This window comes from Ovis canadensis, chromosome 22, assembly GCF_042477335.2.
Source record: "Ovis canadensis isolate MfBH-ARS-UI-01 breed Bighorn chromosome 22, ARS-UI_OviCan_v2, whole genome shotgun sequence".
Taxonomy (NCBI): domain Eukaryota; kingdom Metazoa; phylum Chordata; class Mammalia; order Artiodactyla; family Bovidae; genus Ovis; species Ovis canadensis.
This window is the reverse complement of record NC_091266.1, coordinates 65,914,618-65,928,593: the sequence shown is the minus strand read 5'-3', so window position 1 is coordinate 65,928,593 and position 13,976 is coordinate 65,914,618.

Below are 13,976 nucleotides of genomic sequence, written 5' to 3'. Positions count from 1 at the left end.
GGGAGTGGGATGGAGTCCAGGCAAGATGGGAAGCTGTGGGGCCATGAGCAGAGAGGGGTCACGGGTGGCTTGGCGTTTAACAGGGCCACCGTGACTGCTGTGCTGAGAACACACTGTAGGGAGCCAAGGCCGTCCAGGCAGAGGGATGAGCGTTCAGCCGTCATGGATGTGGTGATTGTACAGAGAGGACTTGAGTGCTGGTCAGGGATCAGCGGCATTTTGAGGGTGGAGCGCTTGGGGCCGTGGTGAAGTAGGCGCAGTGTGAGAGAGAAGGGACTCAGGGACGCTGCACGCCTTGGTCTGAGCGCCCGGGACCAGGGAGTCTCCTGGCCCCGAGATGGCGGCAGCTGGGCCGGCGCAGGCGTGCAGGCCGTCGCAGAGACTGGTCGTGAACTTGCGGAGTGGTCGCAAAGGTTGCAGGTACAGATCTGCAGCCCTGGGGAAGGAGGCCCTGGAGGTGTATGTTCCGGAGGCCCTGGAGGTAGAGGCGTTTCAAGCCAGAAGAGCCCGGTGAGCTCCTCACCTTGGAGGGAGGGCAGATGGAGGAGAGGACCGGGGTCAGAACCCGGGAGGAGGCTGAGGAGGAGCCCTATGGGAGGACCAGGAGCACGGACAGGGTGGGGAGGGGCCCGCTCGCAGGCCCCTGGGGAGGAGCTCTGCCGGAGGGCCGTGTGGCCGTGTGCGTGCCCGCGCTGACCTGAGAGCCGGCACGCCAGGGTGGCTGGTGCAGCCTGCTGTGAGAGGGGTGAAGGGAAGTCAGGGAAGAGAGAAGGCGGTGAGGGGCAGCAGCCCTTTGTGAGGCGGAGTGCGGTGGGCGGTGACCTCCTCTTTAACTGATAGATCTCGCTGGTCTTTCCCTGGGCAGCTGGAAACCCAGGCTCACTCTCAGACTCTCCTACATGCAGTTGCTTTAGTGTGTGCTGCAGAGAAGTCTTCTGAAGTGACCACAAGAGAACTGGTTTTAGTTTAGACTGTATTCTTTGGTAAATTAGTTGCCACTAAATTAAAATCCTAAAACAACAAAAACAACACGAAATGAATGCCTTCCCGAAAGGGCTGAGCCACCTCCTTTGCGTCCCATTGTGCTTCAGCTGATATTGAGATATTTTAAACCGTTCTGTTGTATAATGCCAGTGAACTTGAAATACCCAGCGAGTTACTCTGGTGGATTCTTACAAGTCCCTGGGCATCACGAAGCAATTTTCTTGTTTTATTATTTGTAGATCTCTTGGCTAAATTGCGAAATGCCTGGTGTGTATTAGAATCTAGCTTACTGTATTCATACTAGAGGATACCTATAATAGGGAACCTACTACGGAGACAAACAACAGGGACGAGTCAGAAATTTTCCACAGAAGGAAAGGACCCGGACCCAGAAGAGCACACGCTGTGTGATTCCAGCTGCGGGATGATTTGAGTCTTCTGTGTCTGCTTCACTAGGGCATAGGACCAGGAGTAAGTCACGTGGGAATCTAGGTGTTGCTGTGAAGGTATTTCGTAGGCGTGGTTAACCCCTGGGATCAGCTGACTTTAAGGGAAGAAGGTGACCCCTGGTGATGTAGGTGGACCTCACCCCATCGGTTGAAAACTTCACGAACAAATACTGAGGTCTCTCAGGGAAGAAGTTCTGCCTCAAGACTGCAAAACCCCCCGCTGTGTGAGTTTCCAGCCTGTAACACGGACTTCAGACGTGCCAGCTCCTGAGATCAAGTGAGCTGTTTCCTTAAGATGAGTCTCTTAATGTGTCTCATATATCCAGTTGGCTCTGTGTCTCTGGAGAACCCTGAAGTTCTGAAACAGGCTAAACCTGCAGGGAACTCTGTTCAGTGTTGTGTGGCAGCCTCGGCAGGAGGGGAGTTTGGGAGAGAACTGATACCGGTGTATGTATGGCTGAGCTCCCTCGCTGCTCGCCTGAACCTGGCACGACATTGTTAACTGGCTACAGTTGTTGCTGTTCAGGCGCTCAGTCATGTCCGACCCTAGTGACCCCGTGGTCTATCGCCCACCAGGCTCCTCTGTCCATGGAATTTTCCAGGCACGAGTACCGGAGTGAGTGGGTTGCAGTTTCTTCCTCCAGTTAATTGGCTATACCCCAATACAAAATAAAAGTTGAAAAAGGCTAAACAACCCGCTAGTGGTAGGGGTGGTAGTTGCCGAGCAGGGAGGGGGGTTGACTGGGAAGGAGCAAGAGAGAACTTTCCAGGGTCATGGAGACGTTCCAGGTCTTACTGGAGAAGAGATTACACAAGCGCACGTACGCAGCCATCGAAACTCCTCAGCACCGAGCCATGCAGTGCAGGCGGGTCCGTTTTACTTACTGTATGTGAGTTACATCTCAATAAAATAGCTTTTTAAAATTATAGCTTACAACTTGCCATATGTGTAATTTTTCTCCAAGCCTAAAGAGGACTTTATGTCTTATGAGTTTGGAAGAAATCATGGAGAAACATGCCCTGTTAATCTTCCCGGCATGCTTATATTTTTTAAAAAAAAATTTCTTTGAGGTATTCAGAGTTCAGGGACTAAATGCCATTTAACAAGCTAAATGAGGGTTATTTTCCAGTTGAGACACAGTCGCCCACCTAGAGATAGACCCTCCTGGAGTAGGGCAGCCTGATTCAGAAGCTCGTTGGGGTTGGGTGTCTGGCCCCACCCCTGGGCTGCTTGGGGCCAGGCGGGCTGTGTGAGCAGCTCCGGAGCGCCTACCCTGGGCCCTTCACACCCCTCCTGTGGCCCTGGGGTGGTGTCTGGCTCAGAGTGCAGCTGCTGGGTCATGCCTCTGACTCTTAAGACAGCTTTTTAAGAGAAGATTTAGGTTCACAATGAAATTGAGAAGGAAGTGCCAAGGTTTCCCCTGTACCCTGGGTTTCCACACCTGTACAGCCTCCTCCTTTGTCAGCATCTCTCAGCAGGACGGTGCCTGCGAGAGCTAGGATGAACCCGTGTTGATAGATCACCTCCCAGAGTTCCCAGTGTGACCGGGGCTTGCTCCTGATGGCGTCCGTTCTGTGGGTTTAGATGAACGTGTCATGACGTCTCCATCGCTGTGACATCACACCGTGTGTTTCCACTGCCTTAAAAGTCCTCTGTACTCCCTCCCTCCCTGCAGCAAGTGCTGATCTTGTCAGGGCCTCCATGGTATCACCTTTTCCAGAAGGTCTCCGTCAGCTCTTTTCATGTGCATTTGGTTCTTCCATATCTTTTCATGGCTTGACAAATAATTCGGTTTTCTTGCTGAGCAATATTCCTTTGTCTGGATGGACCACAGTCTACTAATCCGTTCAGCTACGGAAGGACATCTTAGTTGCTCCCGAATTTTGGTAATTTGAATAAAACTGATGTAAACATCCCTGGCTCTTCATAATTTGCTGCCTCCTTACTGCTGGAGCTCCACTAGCGTTCCAGGCTATTCTGTCTTTGTCTTTACTCCTGCCAATGACCGGATCCCTGGATTTTTCCCCAAATGATTAAGGGAGGAAAAGTGAAACTGCTGTGCTACATTACATGTTAAAAAGGGACTTTGCAGATGGGATCGTTACAGACTTCAGGGGCTTCCTGGCGGCCCAGTGGTTAGCACTCCATGCTTCCACTGCTGGGGGCGTGGGTTCAGAGCCTGGAAAGGTGCTGCAAGCTGCGAGGTATGGCAAGAGCAACAATGAAAAGAAAGAAAAGGCTATAGACCTGAGCACAGAGAGGTAATCCAGGAGCAACTGTGTGGAGTCTAACCACACAGCGCGTAAAAAAGCAGAGAACTTTCTCCAGCTGGAGACACGCAGACGGGAAAGTCAGATTCGCGGTGTGTGAGGCCTTGGCCTGTCCGTGCTGGGGGACCACGTGGGAGGCACAGGAAGGAGTGCAGGCAGCCTGGAGGAGCCGGGGCCAGGCTCCCGAGGAGGTCCCTGGTTCCACAACCCACTAACCTCAAAGGCCAGGAAACAGCCAACAGCTGGAAGGAAAACCGAGGGACACGCGTCCCCAGAGCATCTGGGGGATGGCACTGCTGAGGGCCGCCTGGACGCTCCAGGCCGGGGCCAGCTGAGCCACGCTCCCGTGTCTGTGAGGGCATTCATGGAAGACACTGACGCTGAGTTGGCGGGCTGAGTAGAGGTACCTCCCGAGCGGGGGTGGGAATGTGGGTGGCAGGTGTCAGCCAGCCCCTCGGAGCCTGAACACAGCAGACGGAAGGCTGAGTGTACGAGGCTGTGCTGTCTTCGCCTGCCGGTCTTGAAGCGGGCACGTTGGTCTTGACCTGCCTCTGACTCAGACCATGGTTCTCCCGGGACTCAGGTCTTCAGACAGCAGGTCTTAAGGCTTCTCAGCCCTCAGCCTCCATAATGTCTCTCTCTATACGTGTACACATACGTGTGCCTGCGCATGTGCTCAGTGTGTGCAGAGTGTGTCTGACTCTGCGACCTCATGGACTTCAGCCCACCAGGCTCCTCTGTCCGTGGGATTTTCCCGGCAAGAACACTGGAGTGGGTTGCCATGCCCTCCTCCAGGGGATCTCCCCAACTCGGGGGTCAAACCTGAGTCACCTGAATTGCAGGCAGATTCTTGACTGCTGAACCACCAGGAAAGCCATCTATCTATCTATCTATACGTCAGTTCAGTCACTCAGTCGTGTCCGACTCTTTGCGACCCCATGAATCGCAGCACGCCAGGCCTCCCTGTCCATCACCAACTCCCGGAGTTCACTCAGACTCACGTCCATCGAGTCCATGATGCCATCCAGCCATCTCATCCTCGGTCGCCCCCTTCTTCTCCTGCCCCCAATCCCTCCCAGCATCAGAGTCTTTTCCAATGAGTCAACTCTTCGCATGAGGTGGCCAAAGTACTGGAGTTTCAGCTTCAGCATCATTCCCTTCAAAGAAATCCCAGGGCTGATCTCCTTCAGAATGGACTGGTTGGATCTCCTTGCAGTCCAAGGGACTCTCAAGAGTCTTCTCCAACACCACAGTTCAAAAGCATCAATTCTTTGGCGCTCAGCCTTCTTCATAGTCCAACTCTCACATCCATACATGACCACAGGAAAAACCATAGCCTTGACTAGACGGACTTTAGTTGGCAAAGTAATGTCTCTGCTGTTGAATATACTATCTAGGTTGGTCATAACTTTCCTTCCAAGGAGTAAGCGTCTTTTAATTTCATGGCTGCAGTCACCATCTGGAGTGATTTTGGAGCCCAAAAAATTAAAGTCTGACACTGTTTCCACTGTTTCCCCATCTATTTCCCATGAAGTGATGGGACCAGATGCCATGATCTTCGTTTTCTGAATGTTGAGCTTTAAGCCAACTTTTTCACTCTCTTTCACTTTCATCAAGAGGCTTTTTAGTTCCTCTTCACTTTCTGCCGTAAGGGTGGTGTCATCTGCATATCTGAGGTTATTGATATTTCTCCCGGCAATCTTGATTCCAGCTTGTGTTTCTTCCAGTCCAGCATTTCTCATGATGTACTCTGCATATAAGTTAAATAAGCAGGGTGACAATATACAGCCTTGACATACTCCTTTTCCTATTTGGAACCAGTCTGTTGTTCCATGTCCAGTTCTAACTGTTGCTTCTTGACCTGCATACAGATTTCTCAAGAGGCAGGTCAGGTGGTCTGGTACTCCCATCTCTTTCAGAATTTTCCACAGTTTATTGTGATCCACACAGTCAAAGGCTTTGGCATAGTCAATAAAGCAGAAATAGATGTTTTTCTGGAACTCTCTTGCTTTTTCCATGATCCAGCGGATGTTGGCAATTTGATTTCTGGTTCCTCTGCCTTTTCTAAAACCAGCTTGAACATCAGGGAGTTCACAGTTCACGTATTGCTGAAGCCTGGCTTGGAGAATTTTGAGCATTACTTTACTAGCATGTGAGATGAGTGCAATTGTGCGGTAGTTTGAGCATTCCTTGGCATTGCCTTTCTTTGGGATTGGAATGAACACTGACCTTTTCCAGTCCTGTGGCCACTGCTGAGTTTTCCAAATTTGCTGACATATTGAGTGCAGCACTTTCACAGCATCATGTTTCAGGATTTGAAGCAGCTCAACTGGAATGCCATCACCTCCACTAGCTTTGTTCGTAGTGATGCTTTCTAAGGCCCAGTTGACTTCACTTTCCAGGATGTCTGGCTCTAGATTAGTGATCACATCATCATGATTATCTGGGTCGTGAAGATCTTTTTTGTACAGTTCTTCTGTGTATTCTTGCCACCTCTTCTTAATATCTTCTGCTTCTGTTAAGTCCCGACCATTTCTGTCCTTTATCGAGCCCATCTTTGCATGAAATGTTCCCTTGGTATCTCTAATTTTCTTGAAGAAATCTCTAGTCTTTCCCATTCTGTTCTTTTCCTCTATTTCTTTGCATTGATCGCCGAAGAAGGCTTTCTTATCTCTTCTTGCTGTTCTTTGGAACTCTGCATTCAGATGCTTATATCTTTCCTTTTCTCCTTTGCTTTTCACCTCTCTTCTTTTCACAGCTATTTGTAAGGCCTCCCCAGACAGCCATTTTGCTTTTTCACATTTCTTTTCCATGGGGATGGTCTTGATCCCTGTCTCCTGTACAATGTCATGAACCTCATTCCATAGTTCATCAGGCACTCTATCTATCAGATCTAGGCCCTTAAATCTATTTCTCACTTCCACTGTATAATCATAAGGGATTTGATTTAGGTCATACCTGAATGGTCTAGCGATTTTCCCTATTTTCTTCAATTTGAGTCTGAATTTGGTAATAAGGAGTTCATGATCTGAGCCATAGTCAGCTCCTGGTCTTGTTTTTTTTGACTGTATAGAGCTTCTCCATCTTTGGCTGCAAAGAATATAATCAATCTGATTTTGGTGTTGACCATCTGGCGATGTCTGTGTGTAGAGGCTTCTCTTGTGTTGTTGGAAGAGGGTGTTAGCTATGACCAGTGCATTTTCTTGGCAAAACTCTATTAGTCTTTGCCCTGCTTCATTCTGCATTCCAAGGCCAAATTTGCCTGTTACTCCAGGTGTTTTTTGACTTCCTACTTTTGCATTCCAGTCCCCTATAATGAAAAGGACATCTTTTTTGGGTGTTAGTTCTAAAAGGTCTTGTAGGTCTTCATAAAACCGTTCAACTTCAGTTTCTTCAGCATTACTGGTTGGGGCATAGACTTGGATAACTGTGATATTGCATGGTTTGCCTTGGAGACGAACAGAGATCATTCTGTTGTTTTTGAGACTGCATCCAAGTACTGCATTTCGGACTCTTTTGTTGACCATGATGGCTACTCCATTTCTTCTGAGGGATTCCTGCCTGCAGTAGTAGATATAATGGTCATCTGAGTTAAATTCACCCATTCCAGTCCATTTTAGTTTGCTGATTCCTAGAATGTCGACGTTCACCCTTGCCATCTCTTGTTTGACCACTTCCAATTTGCCTTGATTCATGGACCTGACATTCCAGGTTCCTATGCAATATTGCTCTTTACAGCATCGGATCTTGCTTCTATCACCAGTCACATCCATAGCTGGGTCTTGTTGTTGCTTTGGCTCCATCCCTTCATTCTTTCTGGAGTTATTTCTCCACTGACCTCCAGTAGCATATTGGGCACCTACTGACCTGGGGAGTTCCTCTTTCAGTATCCTATCATTTTCCCTTTTCATACTGTTCATGGGGTTCTCAAGGCAAGAATACTGAAGTGGCTTGCCATTCCCTTCTCCAGTGGACCAGGTTCTGTCAGACCTCTCCACCATGACCCACCCATCTTGGGTTGCCCCGTGGGCATGGCTTGGTTTCACTGAGTTAGACAAGGCTGTGGTCCCAGTGTGATTAGATTGACTAGTTTTCTGTGAGTATGGTTTCACTGTGTCTGCCCTCTGATGCCCTCTTGCAGCACCTACCATCTTACTTGGGTTTCTCTTACCTTGGGCGTGGGGTATCTCTTCACGGCTGCTCTAGCACAGCACAGCTGCTGCTCCTTACCTTGGACGAGGGGTATCTCCTTACCGCCGCTGTTCCTGACCTTCAACGTGGGAATACTCCTCTAGGCCCTCCTGTGCAACCCTCCTCGGGTTGCTCCTCCCGGCCGCCGGCCCTGGCCTTGGGCGTGGGTGGCTCCTCCCAGCTGCCGCCCCTGGCCTTGGGCTCGGGGTGGCTCCTCAGGGTCACCGCTCCTGGCCTCGGGCGCAAGGTGGCTTCTCCCGGCCACCCCTGACCTCGGATGTGGGTTGTCTCCTCCCGGCCGCCACTGGCCTGGGACGCTGGGTAGCTCCTCCCGGCCACCGCCCCTGACCTTGGATGTGGCCCGCTGGCGCTGCCGCTTGCGCTTAGTGCCATATATATATATGTATATGTATGTATATATGTATATATATGTACACACACACACACGGCTATCTATCTGGTTCGGTTCAGTTCAGTTCATTTCAGTTGCTCAGTTGTGTCCAACTCTGCAACCCCTCTGAACCCCCATGAACTCCAGCACGCCAGGCCTCCCTGTCCATCACCAACTCCCAGAGTTTACCCAAACTCATGTCCATTAAGTCGGTGATGCCATCCAACCTTCTTATCCTCTGTCGTCCCCTTCTCCTCCTGCCTTCAATCTTTCCCAGCATTAGCGTCTTTTCAAATGAGTCAGTTCTTTGCATCAGGTGGCCAAAGTATTGGAGTTTCAGCTTCAACATCAGTCCTTCTGATGAACACCCAGAACTGATCTCCTTTAGGATGGACTGGTTGGATCTCCTTGCAGTCCAAGGGGCTCTCAGGAGTCTTCTTATCTATGTATGTATCTGACAGCCTCGCTATCTGACAAGCCTCACCGATAATGGGACCTGCTGTCCTACTTTTCCTGGGAGGCAGGACTCTCAGTGCTAGAACCAGGACAGCCCCAGGCAAGCAGGGTCATCGTCACCTCACTTAGGAAGATAGTCAGAGGGAAGGCTGCCAAGTGGCTGAGCCTGGAGGAGCAGGTCTGGGACGTGGCTGAAAGATTCTGTGGGGACGAAGCCCAGAGGAGGCAACCACAGGACTTCCTTGGTGGCTGTGTGGAATGACCACAGCCCGATGGGTCCACACCACTGGCCCTTGTGCTCACGGCCTGAGGCTGGTGTGAGCAGGGCCATGTTGCCTGCAGAGGCTCCCGGGGAGGGCCCTTCCTGCCCCCCTGGCTCTGGTGGCCACAGTGTCCCTGGGTTGTGGGGCGTCCTCCCAGCCTCTGCCTCCATCAGGTGCCTCTCCTCCCTCCCCCCAAGCGTTCTGTCTGATGTCCCTCTGTCTCTCTTTGGTAAGGACACCTGTCACTGGATTTAGGGCCACTCAGAAGCCAGGATGACCTCATCTTAGATCTGCAATGTAATCCCTTCTGCAAAGACCCTTTTCCCAAACAGGGTCACACTTGCAGTTCCGGGTCTGGGGCGTGGACTCCTCCTCTGGCCTCCCCGCCCGGCCCCCTCCAGCAGTGCCCTCGGGGATGTGTTTGTGTTTAGCAGGTGATGTGTTTCGTGGTTCAGATTGATGGGAGACAGAGTCATAACTGACCCCGATTCTGGGGCGTGTAGGTGCGTCCCAGACATGACGCAGCACAGCTGCTTCCTGTAGCATTAGGACAGGCCAAGTGTCCCAGAATCTCAGCAACACTGCAGGCAGGTCCCCAAAATGTAACATTTGGGGAGCCATGCATGTCACTGGAGGGTCAGAGGTCACCAAGCCCTTCCTCTGAGCCAGGGGCTCACACCCGTCCCCCCTCCTCACCCACAGTGTCCTGCTCACAGCGGAACCAACTGCTCTCTTCTCTTCCTCTGGTTCCCCAACTTTTTCAGGACGCCCAGCACACAAGCTCACAGGAGGAAACACTCGATTGTAGCTTAATCTGCCTGGGGGCCCCCAGCCCTTCGGGTTCCCCTGAGGGGATGAGCTCAGGCCAAGGGCGGAGCCAGAGCCCAGTGCCCACACCTGGGGGGCACCTGGGCCAGCGCCGCCTACGCAGAGGGACCTGGCACGGCCAGACCCCCAGACCCGGAGGCGGCCGGGGATTTCCCACCGTGGTCTTGTCCAGAAATACTCAGGGGCTTCTCTGCCCTTTGTGGTTTTTGGAGCAACAGACCAAGCTCATGGGTGTGAGGTGATTGGACCCTCCATCTCCGAGTGTCCCTGAGCAGAGGGGTCTGGGAGAAACGTCATAGGTTTTCCTGGGGGAAAAAAAAATCTCTCTGTAAATTAGACACCCACCTGCACCTGTGTTTCTCAGTGTTCTGGAACACTGTCAGTCATGTGGTGTTATCTCTGAATCAGATATTTAAAATTGAGAAAACACTTGCTCATTTTAAGTGTTTTTTCTTTTAAAGAAATAATTCACAGTGGGGATAACTTCCTTTCAAAAGCAAAAACATGAACATCATGATATTCTGCAACGTGGTTTTGTTCTCTAGATTCTAAAAATTAAGGCCGATCTAAGGCGGCATGGAGCCCTCCTGTCGGCAGAAGGATCAGACCCCAAAGCACGCAGCTGAGGCTGTCTGGCGATTTTCCTTTGCTGGGAGCAGTTTTGAATTTTAAATTATGCGCAGTAAATGTCAAATCTCCCTCCATTTATCTCAGTAACTTAGGAATTCTGTATATTGAGAAAGATCTTTGTTCTTCAAAGGCTCCTTGACAATCTGAGTCTCCTGGTCTCCTGTGGGACCAGACTGCCTGATTGATGGGGTGGCTGGAGCCTGCAGGAGGCCCCAGAGGAGGGCCGCCTGCCCTGGCATGCCAAACCCTGCACCCAGACCTCGCATCCAAGACCCCACACCCCACACCCACACCCCCCCCCCCGCCCAGACCCCGTGCCCAGACCTCGCACCCCCACCCCCACCCACACCCCGCCCCAGACCCCGCGCTTCTTCCTCTGCCTCCTGGTCAGCTCCCATCTGCCTCCAGGACCCCCTCTCCCTGGCCGCTTTCTTTCTGCTGTGGTGACGGTGAGCTTCCGACGCTGGCCTCCCGTGCGGGGTGCGCGGTGCAGACCTCCGATTGCACGGTGGGGGTCCCTCGCGGGCACACAGTTGGGCCCGACACCCAGGAGTTCAGGCTGCGTTCCAGCACCAACTGGAAATGCGCAGGGCGAGGGCGTCGCTCCCAGGACCCGCCCTGGACGGTGCCGGTTCCCTGGAGTCCAGTCTGAGCTCTGAGAACAAGGCCCCGTACGCGGTGGGGATTTGGGGCATGGACGCCCGATACACAGCAACTCCGGGAATGACAGCTGGGGTGAACGCGCGCCCCAGGCGGCCCCGGCATGGGCAGCCTGGTGACCGCGTGCTCAGCCCCGGGGTGGGGGCTGGTGTCCACCCGTCCCTCCCCGGGGACACGGGGCCAAGGCGCTCGGACTCTGGGTCACGAGTTTCCGAAGCCTGCCCTGCAACTCGGCTGCAGGCGCTCGGTCCCCAGTGCGAGTCTGTCTCCGCCTCCTGGCGGACAGGCGCAGTCACCCCGCGCGGCCACGGAGGTCACAGGAAAGACGGAGGAAAGCTCTGGAAACTGTCGCTGTGTCTACTTGTGGGTGGTTTTTGTTACTGAGCTTTAGAGAGCGGGCGGCCACGCTCCCGCCCCGATCCCTTTCTGCAGAGTGGGGTCAGCTGGAGGGGGCGGCGAGGGTCCCGGGCCGCTCGCGGGTGGCCGTCCCGGATGCACCCGGGCCTTTCCTCGGCTGCCCTCTGCTGGCCACGCGGGGAAGCGCGAGGCCGCTGCGGGAGCAAGCCCGGGGCTGCTCTGGGAGCTGGGCACTGTGGCCTCAGAAGCATTTTGGAAACGGGGGACCCTAGGGGCGGGGCCCACACTGGGGGCTCGGCTTGCGGGGCGGGTGAGCACTGCGGTCGAGCAGCAGCGGGTTCAGAGAGCTCTGTGTCCGCGTCCGCAATGGAGGGAGAGGCCGTGGGGCCACCTGCTGAGGGTGGACTTGCCCAGCGGTGGTGAGGACCAGGCCTGCCTGGGGCGGACAGTTCACCCGACCAGCCCAGAACCACCGCAGAAAAGCAGGGGCAGAGCCCTCCCCGCTCAGGGGTCTCCGAGCTCAGGGCTGCACCTAGCCCTGTGGGAGGCCGCACTGGTCTTTCGATCACCGGTTGCAATACAGCCTCTGCTTGGAGAGCCGTGGCTACCCCACGGCCAGTGTCTTGCAGAGTGTTTGTGAGTCTGATGTTTTGATGAATGTGAGCCATCCTAGGAGGAAACACATCCTTTCAGTTACTTTTATTTAAATTAAAAAAATCAAGTCCGCACCCCAGGAAGAGGCGTGAGTTGCCCTGCTTTGTAGGAGGCTCATGGCTCTGGCTGAGAGGCCGAGTGGAGCCAGGCGCCCATCCTTTCTGTGCTCCCTGCGCTGCCCCAGGGCTGCGGCCGAATGTGGCCTGGATCGTCTTCCCAAGGCTCATCGGGAGGGTTCGAGACCCGCCCGGCTCGGGGTGTTGGTGGTGGGGGTGGTAAGGGGTGGGGTAGGAGTGCGCAGGCTGGGGGTGTGCGGGGGTGCTGGCTGCCCCGTCTTCCCGGACGCCACCCCCACCCCCCACCGGTTGTCCCTGCCGGGGGTGGAGCTGAAGCCCAGCGGTCGCCTCGGCCCCTCCTCGTGGGACGAAGTGGATGAGCCATGGGGCTGCGCAGGCAGGGGCCAAGATGAGGAGCAAATCTTCACTGAAGACGCTGAGCGCAAGCCTGAGGGTCAAGCTGCGACTTCGTGGGCGTGGTCGTCGAAGGAGAATCTGACCGTCCGTCCCTGTGCTGGGCCTGCATCACTCGGCAGGCTTGCCCAGGCCATGGGGGGTGGGCCTGCTCTCTGGTCGTGGGCCATGGGCTCTCCTGGTGGGGGTCTCTCTTGCTGGGGAGCACAGACAGGCTCCAGGGGGCCGGGCTCAGTGGCTGCAGTTCCCAGGCTCCAGGGCGAGCGTTCAGTAGCTGCTGCACACACAGGCTTAGGTGCTGTGTGGCATGTGGGACCTTCCTGGACCTGGGATTGGGAAGCCCTATGACTGTGGTCTTGACACAGACACACACAGACACGCACAGACTTATGCACACACCCTACACAGACACACACCCCAGACGCTTCCTGGCCCCGGCCACAGACACGGCCCAGAGCCCCTGTGTCTGCTCTTGGTCTCCAGCATCAGCTCCCGCTAAGCGGGGCACTGCTCCCCGAATCTGGGCAGGGGAAGCACAAGGTGAGCCTGTGAGACCAGGAAGAGGGAGGTCAGGGTCTCTGAGACCCCGGGAGGTGGCTCTCCTGCCAACAGTGGACGCCGGTGCCTCCTGCCATCTCCCTGTGGGCCTTTGCCACCCCTACAAGAGTGTCGGTCCCAGAGGGAGGCGGGCCGGAGGGATTTGGGGCGGGGGTGTCCTGGGGACCCATCCAGGCCCACCTTCCACTGCTTCCTGAGACCCCAGGAACTCGCTCTGGGCGAGGGTGTCCTGAGTCCTGGCCAAATGCAGGCCCCTGGTTGTACCTAGGAGGTGTTCACAGATACACAAGCCTACGAAGGTATTACACGGCCCAGCATATAGTGTGTAATTTTAAAGTCTACTTTAGAAAGGAAATGTTTCTTTTAGAAAAAGAAAAGAGTGGTTTGATTAAATCCACTGTGCTTATCCTGTGGCCTGCAACTTCTCCAGATTAAAGGAAAGACTCAGGTGGCCGAGGGCACTGGAGAGAGGGAGGAGGTGGGCGGCGGGGCGGTCGGCTCATGGGCGGGAGCTGGTGGGTCTGATTGGGGTGAGGAAGGGTCCCGGAGCAGAGGGGGAATAGAAGGGGCGTCTACAGAGCAGATGGGAGAAAAATGGATAAGCTAGACTTCATTGGAATAAAAGAAGACTTCTGCTCTGTGAAAACCGCTGTTAAGAAAATAAAAAGATAAGTCACCGACCGGGAGAATGTAGTTGCAAAAACAACATTTGATGAAGGACTTGTATCCAAAATGTACAGAGGAGTCCAGAGAAGTGAGACGGGGGCGGGCGAGTGCCCCGAGGCTGTGTGACAGCGCCGCGGCCCTGCTGGCT